At 42.6% G+C, this 17,433-nt stretch overlaps 1 protein-coding gene across 3 annotated transcripts in view; it reads right to left on the bottom strand.

The window, feature by feature from the left end:
• The window catches only part of l1cama (L1 cell adhesion molecule, paralog a), a 47,591-nt gene extending 30,431 nt beyond the window's left edge, over window positions 1-17,160 (bottom strand). For 2 of the 3 annotated variants that reach the window (XM_050064762.1, XM_050064764.1), the window contains exon 1: window positions 17,029-17,160. The gene's annotated coding sequence lies outside the window, so the exon portion shown is untranslated. Of the gene's footprint in view, window positions 1-7,366; window positions 7,654-17,028 lie in introns of those variants that run through there. The other variant, XM_050064763.1, reaches the window with a different exon arrangement.
• Between the last annotated feature and the right edge of the window lie 273 nt (window positions 17,161-17,433).

Raw genomic sequence — 17,433 nt, 5'->3', positions numbered from 1 at the left:
ATGCTTGAATAACTATACCATGGCATATATGTACGGACACTAAACATAAGCATTTACATGACTTGTTTTCCATATAGACCTCATTGTTATTCAAGTCAGCTCTGCATAAATACAGCATAAAGCAGCAGAAGAGAAAGCTGCATGAGCCTCTAAGAGAAGGCTGTAGTGCTGAGGTTATCTGATGAGCCTCAGGTGTGAATGAGAGCATATGTGTGCCCTTGTGAGTGTTCGTCTGGGTTGCATCAAGTGTACAGGTGGGGGTAGGTTTGTGTTGGCTGATGCAGGTTGTTGTCTGAGGAGGGGCTGTGTAGTCAGTCATTCGGCAGACAGGGAGGAGGAGGAGGGAGTGGTCCCTCGGGTCAGGTGATAAGTGGCCCATATAGCGCTGGAGGACTCAGCTGCCAGCGACTTGTGTGACACGCAAGGACACGTGGCCGCCTCCGCTGGGAGAATCAGCACGCCACACCCTGAAGAGAGGGGCGGGGTGTGTATACGTGACCCACGACCTCCATCACAACAGGTTGAGATCTATGCGTCTCAGAGAAAAAAAGCACTCTTGGAAAAGCAAAACAAAAAAAAATCTAATTTGCCTGATGTAAATTTGTGGCATGTCTTTGTTTTAAAGAAATTTCTGTGTCTTGGGTTCCTAACAAGGGGTTTGTAGTTTTTACAATATTTCAATAAGGTAATTTTTAGCCCTGAGCTTCCCCACAGACAGCTCATTGCTAAGATTTAGACGTTGCCAGAAACATTTGTCATGGTCTCCTTAGGTTGGATGTAATCCTGTCTTTTCCACCACTTCAGGGAAATGAGCTGCGGGCAGGGCAAGGTCACACATAGTTCTATGCTAACACATTTGCATGGATGGGCCCCAGTGGCTCAACGACTGTGGTAAAGCAGCTGAATTTTTTTTTTCCCAGCCTGATGCTGGGCTTGTGGGGACATGAAGAAGTCACACATGAAATTACATAAAGTCTGTGAATGAAAACACACATCAGACATGCTTGTACCCAGGCACAGATGGTACAAACCCACACACAGCCACAGCTGTTGTATTAATCAGTGCAATGCAAAAGAGAGAAACATAAACATTTGCAAATTCTTTACAACAAAAGCAAACCAAGGCAGTTGGACCAGAACGAGCATAACCACTCAGACGTCACAAGTTAACTGACCACAGAAGAGGAAGAGGAGACACATTTTTAAGAAAACAGCTTACCAAGGTGATTCGCATCTTCAAAATGATTAACCAGGTCAAACAACAGCTTCTTGCCAATCCCATTAACTTTGTTAAAACTTGCAAAAGCAGCACTTCCCCTTAAGTGCTTCTCATCTAATCAAATACAAGGTCTTCTGGGGATGAGGCAGGAGCTGCAACGCCCCTAAACAGCTAGTAAATGTCTATCGAGTGGAATCAGAGTAGAAAGACAAGAGGGTGATGGTGTGTGTATGGATGAGAAGGAAACAAAGAGGACTGAAATGGAAATAACAGATATTGCATCTCTCTTCAAACAGTCTCGTCTCCAAAGTCCAGACTAAAATATTAAAAAGGATCACAGTCTCATAAAGTGTGGGGCAATTTATCCAACCTGCCTCCACCTTCCAGCACTCTGTCTTCTGTTAGGACGCAGCTAAAAACACATTTTATATAAGTGCTAACATTCTGAGTGAGCAATTTTATTGATTTGTTTGTTGTTCGAGTTGGAAATCTTTTTTTCTTTCTTCCTGCTGTGTTTGCACTTTGCTGTATTTCTTTTATGCTTCGCCGTCTCTCGCCACGCCACAATGACAAGTCAATCTTTCAGATTTATCTGTGTGGATTTAAGATATTTTCAATCAGACTTGCAGAACTTCTAACGTCAGTGAAGTTAAGTAAATTGCTATTCTCCATAAAAACGCTCTCTACTAACAGGTCAGGATAATGGATCTGCAATATGTTTATATAAACCTTGACAGCTGCTGTTCTGAACACTCCTCTGATGCAAGGAAGTGATTTAGTGCTTCACATTTCTTTTAGCAAGAACTGCAGTTTGGAGATGTGTTATTTTACTGCAGTTTTGTTCTGTACAAGTTCTGTGTTTAAAAAAAAAATCAATATACAAATACAAATTATTATTATATAAGTGTGTGCAGTGGCTTAGAAAACCATGCCCCAGTGGAGCTGCTGCTTGTCTCTACATCAGCTTGTTTCTGCCTCTCTCATCTCTCTGTGTCATCAACACACACAGGAAAACAGCAACGCTCAGATATGTGAAGTTTCTCTCTCTCTCTCTCACACACACACACACACACACACACACACACACAGCAGCAGACTGAGGGTTGGTTTAGGTAATTGTCTGGTAAGACAAGTCAGTTTAAAGGGATTTGCCTGCCATTCAAATGGGGCTGTGTGAGGATAAAAGACAGCAGAGAGACATGGGAAACAGAGTTTGCATGGCGATATGGCTCCTGAGTTTCATACATGGTCTCAGCCTATTTGTAGGCACCACCTGTGTGTACGCTTGTGGGTTTGTGTGAGAAAGTGTGAGTGTGTTTACTTAGGATGTGACAGGTCAGTATTGTTACGCATGAGTCATTTTGTTTGTGTCCATGTGTGTGTGTGTGTGTGTGTGTTTGGGTATGCAGTGTCTTGGGCAAGGTGTCAATACCCCTGCCTCCCTTTCCTGTTCTCACCCCGCTATCACCATGACAACCTCCTGACTCCAGCTCCGCCGAACACAGAAAATATTTCTCTCCCCTCCCCCTCCTGTGTTCATCCTCCTCACCCATCCCCCCTTACCCTCTCTCTCTCTCTCTCTCTCTCTCTACCTCTCTTTCTCTCTCTCATCTATCTGTACTTTATACTCTGTACCTTCATCTCCTGTCTCCCGTGTCTCCATCTCTTGCTCTTTCCCCATCTCTGGCTTTCTCCAGCTCCCCTGTTATGTCTACACGCTACCCACACTTGAAAGAGTTCCTCCATCCTGACTGTCGTCTTTTCTGAAAGTCTGTCTGTTATTTGCGCTCCTCTATCTCTTTTGCTTCTGTTCTCTATTCTCTGCTCCCTGCTGATTGCCTCTCACTCCTTATATCAGTATGAAACTCCCCTTTTCCTCTCCCTGAACTCCTTTACCTCACCCCTCCTTCCCAGTCTTCTTCCCCTTCCCTATAGGAAGCAGCTTATGGAACACTGTCTTCCATCTGTGCTGCACTACATCTTCATTACAACCTTCCAGCCAACATCATACACAATGCAATTACAGGTAGCATTCTATCAACCTCTGCCATCAACTTTTATCAAGCCTGAGAGAGGCCGTCCAGTCTGAGGGGAAATTTGCAGGCTGGCACGGCATCGATACAATCCCTCGGCCCTAAGTGGCTGACTAACTCCCATCGCATCTGTTATCATTATCATCAGCGAGCCATTTCTGCTCTGTAACTAAATCCAATCATTATCAATGGAGTCCGCAGCGGAGATCTATTTGAGGCGGAGCGGCTTGCGCTCTCCAACAGAGGAGGGCCAAGCCCCATCAAAGGCTGCAGTGTTATCTGAGGCGCGCAGCCCTGTCTCTGCTGCAGACCCATGTCTCTGCAAATCCCCCTCCCCACGTCTCCAGCCCCTCCACGCACCAGTGTGTAGTGGTGAAAAGAGATCAAGGACGTGACATTTTCCGGATCGTGCAGCAATTTTCAGCAAGGCGCATTATGAAAGAGTAAACACACAACCTGTTCCACACCGCCTGTGTTTGCATCAGTGTGTGTGCGCGTCATCTCCTGTCAGACGGTTAAAGGGAGTGACAAGTATATCTGGCTTTATATTATCTATTCACGGAGGCAGCCAGAGTGAATAAGCAAAAAAAAAAAATATGAGGAAGCTGTTTCATCTACTTTCTATATTTATATTGTTTTGCAGAGCTTCACTGCGCCTCTCCTTCCTCGCTCCCCCTCCTCCTGCATCATCTTTTCTTTCCCCCCTCCTCTTCCTCCTAGGGTATTGCCCCGTACACCGAAGCCCCAGCTGTGGCCACAACTCCACCGCACTCTCTCATCTCTCTTTTCCTCCCGTTTTGCTTCAGTTATGAGAGATGACAGAGAGGGTTCGGCCCCAATTCCAGTGAGACAGAAGGAGAGAAAAACAGATAGAAACACAGAGAGAGGCCAGAGGCATGCAGAGGAAGATGCGGTGACCTTTCCCTGCAGCGTAACAACCAATTGATGAGCTTTTCATAGAGAGTTAGGCCAACAAGGTCTGACAATCCACATCTATACTGTAGACACACACAAAACAAAGATGCTCGCGGCCAGCTGTTGATACCCCCGTGTGTGTTCCCGCAGTCAAATATATGAGCAACATAACACACCTTCTCATGGAGAAAATAGACCAGTGGCAATATTCTAGTACACTAAATCCCCTGCTATAGCGGCAGATATCTTAATCATCTCCATCCCATGATAGCATGGCTTAAAACATGCTGATCGTGCTGCTTCCTATATAGGACACCCACACAGCACGTCAGCAACTCCTGCCAGGGAGCACTAGCCAAACAAACACAGCTTTTGCATGACAACATTTCTCAAACACCTTCATAGTCTTTTCTCTTTATACGAAGTGAAAGGAAAAACCAGCTTTTCTGACACTTGTGGAGGCGGACGGGCCCCGCAGGCATGGCTGAGGGGCTGAGACACGGGGAACAGAGTGTATGACGGCCGCTCGGCAAGTAACAGCCCTGTCACTAACGTTTACTGTTGGATTGTTTGTCCCCCTCTGAACCACGGGCTGGTCAAAGCAGTGTTCACTACACTGTCATAAATAAAACACAGACTGTCTGGACTTCTGGTTGGAGGAGAGACGGGAGGAAAGATGGAAAGACGGAGGGCATGCAGGGAGGGAACAAGCAGAAAAGTTATGAGTACGTATAAAATGGAAGATATACGGTACCCATGTAGTCATCCCAACTGAACACATGCTGATTTCATAGCAGGCAGTTCTACTATTTGTGTTTGGGGCTGTGTTCCGGATTTAGTCACAGAGTCACTCTTTACACAGCCTGAGATAATGCAGGTGAGCTATATATGTGTGTGTGTGTGTGTGTGTGTGTGTGTGTGTGTGCGCCTGGCAGGTGTGCATCTGCCTCTGCACGCGCTGACATTTTAATCGCTACAGGATCTCTGTCCTTTACGCTCCCATCCAGCTCTGCTCCCTGTATACTCCTCTCTTTATCTTCCCACACTGTCCTCTGTAATGGAATAATTAAATTTCACTTAATTAAGATTCACTTATAATTATTTGATGTGTAAGTAAAACTGTCTGGTGGTGTGTGAGTATACTTTGTACTCTCTGACATTAGATTAGGTTGTGTAAACACAATGTGCAGACAGATTGTAAACAAATACGTGGCAATGTACTTTGGGATTTAGATGTTTTCCACTAAGAATCGTGTCACTTGTTTTAGAATCAAGTGTTGATAAAGTGCCAGTGAGGATGAGGTATAGCTACCCTCTGTGTGCAGAGAAGATACTGTAACCTTAGAAGCTGTGAACATTATATTTTTGGGTTATTTTATGATGATTTTATTTTCTTGATTTTTTATTTTCATGTTGTTGCAGAATGCTGTGGAAAGATGTATATTTTAGCAGGAGCGATTCCACATTGTTTTTTTGGACTTACAGAGTTATTCTGCATAATTAAAGATGAGATTTTTGTAATTATAATCTTGCTGTAAGACAAATATTATTGGTAATTTATTTAACTTATATGAATAGGTCTCACAGAATTAATTATTATACAGCTTTACACTGATGGGGAGCTACATAATTGACTATTATTAATTTATGGAGAAGGGGTGGGGATAAATAAGGTTGTACTTCCTGCCACTCCTTTTTGGACATGCAAATCAAATCATTATATGTTGCTCTTAGTTACCTTCTTAGTTACCACTGTATGATTATTTTGTTTATTTGCTACTTACATGTTCGAAATAAACTGCTACTAACTAACTAATCTGTATAACATACAGTAATTATTCCATTATCATTTATGACACTTGAATATATATTCTATGTGCACCTTTAAGTTGCTGTTTCACATCCCCAGCCTCAAGTACGAGTAAGAGTATCTGTAGCTCCTACCTGACATTGTTTTGCAGGGGACAGGAGTTAGTGTTACAGACTCACGTTAACATGCACTTCAGTTGAGATAAAGGGAGAAGCTGGATTTAAGCTGTCTTGTCGTATTGTGGTGTGGACTAAAGAAGAAAACACAAGAGAAATTGTTGCCTGCTTATTACCCACAAGCCAGAGGGACTGAAAAGTGCTACCAAACAAGAAAGCAGGGTTACAGCACCACTGGTCGTTCTTGTGAGCAGCTCTCTGTGACTGTTGATGGTATTGCGGCTGCTTGCAAGCGCGATATGACAGGGTTCCTACAGCTTAAGGCAAGTTAGATTTAAGACTTTAAAGACCTTTTTTAACGCCACTGAGGGGAAAGTTAAGATCAATTTTTACATTAATAACAATTAAAAGGGAAAGAAATGAATTACTCAGATTTAGGGTCGATTCTGTCCAATTTTAATTGTAACTGACTCTTTGTAGTGTGGCAGAGACGAGGGCAGTTGTTCTTGGCGATTATGCGTTTTTCACTCTGCATCTAGTGCACTGATTCCCTGTGCGTCATATTTGAAAAACTTTTTGCATTAAATACACAGAGAATGGTTTGCATTTCCTTGGACTAGCTTCAGCCATGCTCCAATATATTGGTTAAATAGCCAATTTACGTTAAATTTGCACTCCAGGGTACAGTGACAGCTAGCTAGCAGATAACAGATCCTCTATTCTGAGCTGAGTATCCCACCCTGGTTAGTTCTGTTATCCTGAGCTGCATGATGTTAATGTGAGAGGCATTTCGTATTTTTATTTTTTTTAAAGAGATATTATCAGTTATTTTGAAATTTTACAATACAATGTCAGAAGAAAAAGATTCATAAAACTACCTACTTCCCATGTCTGCATTTTCAAGACTTCTGAGAGACTGTTTTAAGACATTGTAATACCAATAAAGGCCTCATCTTTATATTCATGAATTCAGTGCTTTTTAAACTTATAAAGAAACCTTGTACGAAGCTAAATAAAGACACCTTCTCTCTTGTGAGTTTTTGTTACAGAACTGCAAACACACCTCCTATCTTAAGCTCCACACTCTCACACTTCCTGCTCATCCCCCTGAGCAGGATCACACTTTAATGGTGCAATCAACATTATTAAAAGGTTACTGATAATAAACGTGCTTTCTTTCTCTCCCAGTATTCTACCTTCTCTCCTGCTTCCCCTGCCCCACCCAGCCGTGTAAGGCCTGGAGGATGAGGTCTTTGCTTATGTGTATAATTACCTCGTTAAGCTCGTTAACAATGTCCGGGCCCTCTGTCTAGTCTCTCCTGTTTCTCTCTTTATCTCCATGTGGTTTGTTTTCTGCTCTTCGTCTTTTCTCTCTTCATCTCCCGCCTTCCCCCGATGTGACATCTGCACCCCTGAATAAATCTATCTTCCCTTCTTGTTGCTCCTGTGTTTCCTCTGGGGGATTGCGCCTTTTATCTTTCCCTCGTATTAACAAGAAGCCTCACCCCATGTCTCCTTATCGCTTCCTGCTACATCAGTCAGTCCTCTCTCCGGCACAGATTTCAACAAATGATTTACAAAAACTGCCACACTAAAGTGCGCCCTGCAAGTTTGGCCACAAAAACACAATTGCTCAATCTTCCCCGCTGTGCAACAGAGCATGATGGCTGATGTAAACAGACAGTTTTATAGCTAAATATAGAGCCTCATTATTGCAGCTCGGGCACTGTGCGAGGCTCTCTGTAGCGCCATGCCCAATTACCCCTGATCAATTCAGGGAGCAAACTCAAACAACTCCAACACCAACCTGATTTAAAAGTCTGCATTCAGAAGAGGCTAACAAGAACAGATTCACAGACTCCTCTTCAGGTGGATACTGGTGCACGGAGTGTGCAGCAGGTTAGCATGGCCTGATTTTTTTTTGGCTGTGAATAGATAAGGAGTGATGATGAGAGGAATGTAGGTCATAAATGGTAAAGAAAACAGCAGAGGAGTTTATATAAACCATTACTCAACTGTGTAAAGTCTCCCTGACATGCAAATTATTTGCAACTTGGATGAATAAATATAATGAGATGGAGAGGCATCCCAAAATATACTAAGCAGAAGGCACACTGGACAGGTTTACAAACTGAAATATGTTTTTTTTTTTTTTGTTTTCAACCCAATAACAGTGAATAAGCGTGATAGAAGCCACAGACTAATGAAATACATCTCATTCCTACTCCTCATATTGTGCTGCTTGAGCAGAGGCCCTGCAGCAGCGGTTAACATCCGACACCCAGCTGTTGATCTCACACAGACATCAAAATGGCTCAATTCTGTCGTTTAACCTGTTAATAAACGTTGGGTTACATTTGCATTGTGATGCTAACAGTTAGCCCTGTCACTGTGTGTGTGTGTGTGTGTGTGTGTGTGTGTGTGTGTGTGTGTGTGTGTGTGTGTGTGTTTGTCCCAGGCACAGAGCTCCGGTTCAGCAGCAGTAAGCCTCATAATAAACAGAGACAGGGGGGCGGCAAATCATTACGCTGCATGCAACTCTACAATGAGATGAGACTTTACTCGTTGTAAATTATAAAATTTGCATTAAGTGCTGTGATCATAACAATTGCAACATCCTGGAGGGACTAATTAATGCTATTCATTCCCATCAAGTTGACACTTAATTCCCAATATTAATTTTGTTTGAACCAATCCAACAGCATCCAGTCAAGTTGCAGGAGAGAACGACGAAGAACTTGTGTTACCTTACTGAGTACCAGTGGGAACAAATGATACCAAAGATAATTTTGTTCACATAAAAAACTACAGCTGAGATGCAACAACTTATTTTACAAATAAGTAAAACTTTTTAAAAAAAAGCATACATGTTCTCATGTACTTAATATATTACTGCTACTCTGTTGTTAGTGTGTTTAGGACTCAAAACTCAAAGTTCATGACTTTGGACTTGTCAGTTTTGACTTAGGACCTGAATCATGACTTGCCTGTCTTGTCTTGGGACTTGAGTGCACTTACTTGTGACTTGCAAACAGTGACTTGGTCCTGCCTCTGCTCTCAATACAGGCTACAACACCAAAAGAATAAAACAACTTGTGATATTTAAGAGATTCACAGTTTCTTGCATTTATATTCTATGCATGTATAAGACATGAGAGACATGCGAGAAATGTCCTCTTGAGCATTCTGAAAGACGAGGCCGCCCACTTAGAGGGGAAAGAAGCAACACGACGGTTGTTCCTCATGAAAGCAGGCTCAGAGAGCACACCTCTCTAAATCCTATCTGTCTCCACTTTTGTCTCTGACATTTCTTTACTCCTTGACATTTCCTGTACTTGAATCTCTCTCCTGCTGCTCATAATCAATTCCCCTTCTCTGTAGCTGTTTTCTTACAATCCTCCCTCTTTGTCTCCACGCCTCTTGTCTGACATTACCCTGTTTTAACCTTGCCTGCCCCTCATCCGCTATTCTCCAGCCAGTGCCTGCCTGCATGCATGTGGTGGGTGTAGTGTGTAATAGGATGGCACAGTAGGTGAGATTAAATTAGGCCAGTGTATGGGGATTACAACCCACTCAAAACCTGATCCCCTCCCACCCTCTGTAATCCAACCCTAATGAATATATCATGGCTGACACAGCAGATAAAGGGCCCGCGAGAAACTACAGTCACAACATCACCGAGACATGCGGAGGAGACAAAACCAGACAGCCTGTTTGCTTTGCATCACCTGCAGTACTTGAGGCCACTGTGTCTGTTCGAGTGGACGCTCGTGTTTCATGCCCCATCTATTTCGGTTAGGGTTAATTCAAATGAAGTGTAGGTATAGAATTGCGAGGAGACAAGTGAAACAAAATCAATGTACTTAAACGTAAACACTCCAAATAAACAAGCCTTTAGGAAGCTGCAGAACACCATTGAACCACAAATGTGTTTCATAAGTGAGAAAATGATGCGTGCCACTCAATGTCAAGCACATTCAACTCCAATGCTACAAAAAACACAGTGGTTATATGTTTGCACTCATGACTCTGCGTCTCTTAGCGGCAACACATCAAACACTGCTTCCCATCTTCAAGTGCATTTTAAAGTGTTCATTAGTCAACAACTAAAGCACAAAATTTTCAGACTGAATTTTAGAGTTCGAGGGAGCACAACCTTGATCAGTGAACTTGTGGGTGTGCTTCTGATGACTAGATATACTCTAGCATAAACCTCAATGTCGCAATCCAGTCCAGCCTTTTAGGGAGCAAACAGAAGTCAGCTACTTGACGGTGATGATGACTCACTGCCAGAACGTAAATGTCCTTCAGGAGAACAGTGACTTTCAGCCTCAACACATTCAGTCATGACTGTCAAATACTACTTGTACAAGAGAGGCATCTGTAGGTATGAATGGTGGCCGAACACTGCCTTTCCACTGTCAGTCTATTGACTGTCAGAGTAACCGGTTTTCACTAAGCTTAAGTACTGGCAAAGAAAAAAAAGAACTGTAAGAATGAAAGTCATGCCAAGGACATTGAGAAACATTATAGAGGGGAATCTGAACACAGGTGAAGAATAAATTCCAACAGTAATGGAAAGAAAAAATTTTAGCAGAGCCGTGTGATGTAACTTTGTGAAAAGCAACAGTGCTGAAGTATCCTCCAGCTCTGATCCTACAGATACATCATGTCCCCAAGTTTCATTAAAAATGCAACCGGCCTCTCAGCAACAAATCAATAAATTAGTAAACCAATGCTGTCATGTCCCCTCAATAAACAGCCTGCACAATGTAATCAAAGCCAGACTGGTACAATATTTCCCCAAAGTATCACAATATGGCCACAGTTATCTCTCATATTGTCCCTAATAATCTTATTACCTTATTTACAAGCTCTAAATTTGCTATGTTGGAATTTCCAAAAGCACCTGAACCAAAATGGAGGTTAGGTGGTGCTGATCATAGATATGGTGCTGATGACCAATAACTTTGCTATTTTTAACCTACTGTCCATCTGCACTTACTTTCTCATAGCAAAAGAAGGAAAGAGAAAAACAGAAGCTAAATAGTTTGATTCTGAGACAAGGCATCACTCCATGGACATATCTAACAGCCCTACATTTATATTAACAACCAACAAAATTATTATTTTTCGTCCAAAAATATTTCAATTTAGCACTATGATAACTGCGATAACACTTCTTTGGTTCACAGCTAACATTAGCTAGCTGGCTAGCTAACACATCCTAGAATTTTACAGATAGCATTATATAATAGCATATAATTTTGTATACACTTTTACTGCATAAAGCACAATAGATAATCAGAAAATTGCCAGGTTTACCAGCTTTAATTCTTCAGAAATTTTGATTGAAGGTAGTGGGTAGCTTGGACTACCTAAAAACTGTTGACCTAATCAACTATATAATACATATTATACAGGTGGAGGCCTTTTGTAAACTACTGATCATAGATGTAGATTTCAGGTGGGACACAGGGGACAGGTCCCCCTCAATATTTAGAACATGTGCATTTGTCCCCCAGAGTAAAAATATAAAAGCAGCAGAGGACTGACTGAGAACTTTTTGACCAAATTAGACATTTACACCATCAATTTGTGCAGAAAGTCACAAATTAGTGCATGAAAATTCATCAGGCTGTGGAAATGAAGTGTTTAATTTCCTCAAAAAGTTCTGGCGGAGGACCCCCAGACCCCTGCTTAATATGTGTCCCTCCCCAATGCTGAAACAAAACCTACTCCCTTTCTAATAATCGTAACACTAATGATGACATATTTCGATTTATTTTAGTTTCTTCTCTTGGTTAAGTAAGTGTGTAACTTAATTTTTGTTAAAATCTTTTGGAACTCTTATAAATCCTTACATACATTTTGAAAAACATGAGCATTAACTAAAAGCATCTGTATCAAATTAAATGATGAAGACCTTCAGAGTGGAAAGAATGACAGGCCAAATAAAAGCATTAATAATATTCTGTGAGGCAGAAAAGGTAGCAGGTTACATAACCAATTTTTTTCAGTTATTTTACCCAAAAGCCATGAAACTTAGAGGTACTTACTGTATCTCACAGCAATGTGGCCACCAGACACTTGACATTATCTCTCCCAAATGAAAGGCAATAACCCAACATTGTTGTTCTATGTATAGTTAATGCATTCATGAGGTCATCTCACACTGGCCACTGTTAATAGTGAATCACGCATGCACGCAAATGCACAGAGAAAGCTCTTTGACAGTCAACAGAACACTTCATAGACGCAGTTGGGAAACACACTGGACAGAGGGTCAGTTTAGTCCAATTATAGTTACTGATGTGGACAATAAAGCCGTTCTGATAGAGCTGACTGTGGTGCAGATGGGAGTGACGCTGAGGGGAATTCTGTGTTTTGCTGAGACAAAGACATCATTTTATCAGACAGAAAAAGGACAGCGACAGCATCATAAAGGCATAGAGGAAGGTCAGACTTAAGAGTTTCATATCTCCCCTAATTTGTATTCAGTCTTATGTGTAGATTTATTGCTTTGCTGCTTTTGAGTCTGGCGCTTTATTTTAAACAATGCAGACTGAAGGAATTATAATTCACAGATTATTTGTTTGCACCATAATAATAAAAGTGATTTTTTTATTCCCTCATTTTAAGATATTTTTCAACAATATCTGGGGCCTCCAATTTCATTATTTGTTTGGCAGTAATTAATTTCTCTGCCGGTTTCAAGTAATATCCACTATGGGGTCCCAATTTTGTAATTTTAACTGCCAATATCACATTCGTCACCCAGGGGAATTCGACAATTTCTCCTCTCTCATGCCATCACTTCTGAGAGCTGTAATAAGGTAATTCACTCTGCCAAATTAAATTCATTTCCATACATGACGCCTCTATTTGTGCCCTAGTCTCCATCACAGGTTCAATTGTATAATAGGGTCGGATTTATGAGTCTTTGTCTGAGAGCCTCTTTCTGGGAAGGCTTACAGGAGCCTCAGTCATTATTTTGATTAAGACCCCGATGTGGGCTTCTCTGTCCACCACAGCATGAATACTGATATGACATGTGAAACCAAAGAACTGCATGGCGGTAAGAGCAGAGGGAAGAATAGAGATACAGAAGCAGTAAAAGGAAAAATGGATTACCCAGGTTGAAAGGTTTGCTCCAGCTGTCTAAGAAGAGAGAACGGGAGTCTTAAATGATGACTGGAACAAGGTGGTTCAGAGAAATTGCCATGACAGTCTTCTTCCACTTTGTCTCATCTTCCATAACAGCTTTTATCTTTTCACCATCTCCATACCATCCCGCCGCCTTTTAAATCAGTCCTTTCCATCTTTAGGTTTTTTTCTCTCCCTGCCTGCCTCATTTCACCTCTGCAAATTTCATTCTCCCCTTTTGCTGGGTTGCTTCCCTCCTCCTCAGATCTCTATAATCATTTACCCGTGGCTGGCCTGTCAATCCATCTGACCCTTAGCTCCCTAAATCACCACAATGTATTCTCCACCAAACCCCGACAGCATGTCTACACAATCCCCCACTTGACACCCAGTGGGCTGACTCCCATCTGCACAGCCTAAATCAAACATCCTCCACGCTGCAACCAGGAGTGGTGAGGAGGGGACTGACTCTACATCTTGACAGCATTCTGAAGGTGCACATGTGAGTGCGCGCACACACATGCACGGCATCAAAAAGGCACACACACACCGGGAGATAACTCAAGAGTGCTCGCTCACAAGCCTTTGAATGTGTGTTTGTGAGTTTGTAACTTTACAACTATTATTCTCAAAGGAGGATGAAAAGGAAACCAGAGATGAAACAGTTATTGTTGACACTTCAGTCGAAAAGATACTTCTCTCTCTTAACCCTTATTTTACCCCGTCGCTGCTTTAATGGCTGAATCCCCAGAAAGTGGCGAGTGCGCTCTTTGATCAGTGGCAGACGCTTAAGTAATCAGGCCAGGGAGGCAACATTAGAGAATCTTTAATTTGGCGCAGTGCAACAGGATCTCTGCAGCTTGTATTTGCAGGGCGTTTGTTTGTGTGTGTTGACTAAGTTGTGCCTGTACAGATGTGTTTGTGTGTGTTGATGTATCTGTGTTTGGTGAGCAGCATGACTGGCAAAGGTGCCCTGAGGCAATAACAGGTGGCTTAGGAGCAAAGGGCCAGCGCAGCACTGCTCTTCCCCGGAGTTGCTCCTAACTGGCAGATTGAGAGCAGATCTCCTCCTACACAACACCAGCTCTTCACTCAACTGCAGGACTAAAGGCATTTGGAAACAGGCCAGTTTCTGACATTATCATCCTATAAAAATTAATGGAGCAAAAGCATTAATATCTGACCACATACTGCAGGCCTTTTCTCTCATTATCTTCGTCAACCACAATCTGAATCCTCCTTGTAATCTTTTCGTCTTTTATTTCTATGCTTCCTTTTGCTACTGCCCATCCTCCCTCATGACCTTGCCCTTTTCTATATCCTACTTGATCCCTCCTTCTCTCTCTCTCTCTACTCTCTTCGGTACCTATAGCAGTGAACATGAATTAAAGGATGCTTTGCGTTTCAAAAGGAAGTCCACCTCCTTTATCTTTTTTATGTTGCTTACACCATCCTCCCCTGCCTTGTCTCTCTCTTTTCACTGCAGATTCCTGTCCCTCTCTACTCCCATAAATCCCCGTTTCCATCCATCTCTTTGATGGAACAGCTCAATTAACCAGCCCGTGTCCAAGGGGAGATTACATTCTGCGCCATACTGTAGCAAGGGTAATCATACACTCCAAGTCTAGCCTGCTACGCCGACAACAACATCCCTGCTACTCTAGCAGCTCCAAACACCGCCAGGAGATCCGGCTGCCGCTGCCATACAAACCCCACACTGCATTAAATAGTATGATAATGTGACCAGTAGTGGGTCTCTGGGGCATTGCTGCCACGGAGAGGATGCATACACACACACATACACACACACAAACAAACACAACACACACACACATACACACACTCATTCACTCCAACACGCCCTCTTCAGCAGCTGCTGGATCTTGATCTATTGTGTGAATGTGTGCAGTGCAGTATGTTTATGGATGTTGTACAGATGGTAACAAGTCATTGTCAGGCGCAGTGCCTTCCCTCCCCTCCAGTCCCCTGACTGGGTTCATCTGGGACAAGCTGCAGGCTACTGAGGCAGGGAGGGAGGGAGGGAGGGAGGGAGAGCAGGTTCAGTACACCACTAGCACACACATGCACTCACATGATATGAGCAGATGCACCAAGATACCCATACATATACATATCTTTGTGCATCTGGTCATATTTTCTTGAGTCTGGTCATATCAGCAGGATGGGAGTGCATGTCATGAGCAAATGCACAGAGATATACTCACCCACAAAAAACCCAGACATGCACAGACAACCTACAGACGAAACAAGCTCATATAGCCTTTAGCAGCTGCTTATAGCCTTTAGCAGCTACATCATTAACACAACTGGTGGAACATTGTCTATTTTCTGCCATTGCGTAGAACAGATGTGTAACAGGCCGCAGAGGGTGACAGCAGGCAGCTGTATGGCATACAGCCAGGTGAGCGCCTGCTTTTCATGGGCACACCTCCACACAGTCTGCTGCGAGCGCTGCCCCACCCTTTTTTTCACTTCCCCTGATATTTCCTTCCGAATAAATATCTCTCTCACTGTCTGTCTCCTGTTGATATCTGAATCTCTCCTTCTTTCTTCCCCTTTCCAGTCCTTTTTTTAGATTACTTCTATTTCTTCACTCCAAGGTCTGTAGTTTCAGGTTACCCTGCTCTGGCAAACAGACCCACTGCAGCTGCAGGAGATAAGATTGGTAGACTAGAAAATTGTTGTAGTCTGCTCCGCTGTACTGTTCGCTGTACAGCTGAGTTTCGGCCCCCACATCAATGAAAATCGTAGCAGCACATTGTATTCATGGGCAGTACTTAACATTAAGTCACTCAGCTATTAGCTGGGGGAGGGGAATGAGGAGAGAAAATTAATTTTCATATTAAAGTAGCAAGGCAAAGCATGTCATTTGCCTGAAAGATTACCATCAGTTCGCAGAAAAATGCACAATGCAAATATGTATTGTATGGGGGCATATTTAAAGTACATTTGCATGATATATTTTTCACATTTGGCAGGAAATTGTAAAGAAGGGCTGTCTGTACATTTCTACAATGGTTCTATCGTAATGCAACAGATTTAAAGTGCAGTTCAATACACTTTGCAGTTATTAAAACACAAACTCAATCGCCACGTTTCTCTTAAGACAAGTAATCCAAATTAAATCTAGTTTTCTACCAACAAAAATCCCCAAGCCATAGCCGATAACAACAAAGTGTAAGATTGTCTTGTAATCTGGCCAGTGAGGCGGTACAATGGCACACAGCAATGCTGTATCTTTAATATTAATATCAGAGGAGACCCTGTTGCATGCAAAACACTGGATGTTCAATCGGCATGATTAATACACGAAAAAAAAAACAGAAAGAACATTTTCTCTAAAGTAATCTGCACCAACAGGTTATCCATGCCACCTGGCTTCAATATGCAAAAATTCTTTATGCGGTTCAAATTAATGCAGTGTTACAGGGTAGTATAATTAATCACAACCCCCACTACCACTGAAACGAATAAGTGTTTTGAAATTCATTGAAGTATTATTTTTTCAGTCTAAGTGTGTTGAAAAAGATGTAGTTTTATAGTTTATCTAAACATCAACACACCTGAGGGGAGCAGGATAAACGCTGTTAAAGTGATTTACAAGACCCAGACTGTCGTCTTTACTGCCGAAGCAATGTGAGGCAAAAGTGCGATTCCATAACAAGCCACCTCCACCTAACAGCCTAATTAATCCGCTCACCAGCTCTCTCCCGCTCTCATTCTGTTTACTGACAAACTGCCCGTCTCACTACAGAAACATCCTCTTACCTTCACAGTGATGTTCCTCTCCTCTGGCAACTCCTTGGGTCCTTTTTTTCCCTCCCCTCTTCCTTATCTACTTGTGCCTTTTCTTCCTCTTCTTTATGAAATTGATTGTGCCCCTCTCCTCTCTGCTGATGCTGCAGTGATAGAAAAACACACCCTCCTTCGGACGCGCTCTCTCTCTCTCCCTCCCTGACTCTCATTGGCTGCCTGTTAGAGGTGACATCACCCTTCTTCTTTGCCTGCCTCCCTCCCTCCTCCTCCTCTGTTCCCTCCCTCACTCTCTCTTCACCTCACTCTCTGTGGATTCTGACCATTCCTTTATTGTAACCCCCCAACTCCCCCCTCCTCCTTCCTGTCCTCTATCTATTCCCTCTGTCCTCTTCTTCCTCCATGTATACAGTCTGGATT

This window comes from Epinephelus moara, chromosome 16 (genome assembly GCF_006386435.1).
Source record: "Epinephelus moara isolate mb chromosome 16, YSFRI_EMoa_1.0, whole genome shotgun sequence".
Taxonomy (NCBI): Eukaryota; Metazoa; Chordata; class Actinopteri; order Perciformes; family Serranidae; genus Epinephelus; species Epinephelus moara.
Note: the sequence above shows the minus strand (reverse complement) of the source record. Positions and strands in the feature narration are given on the sequence as shown.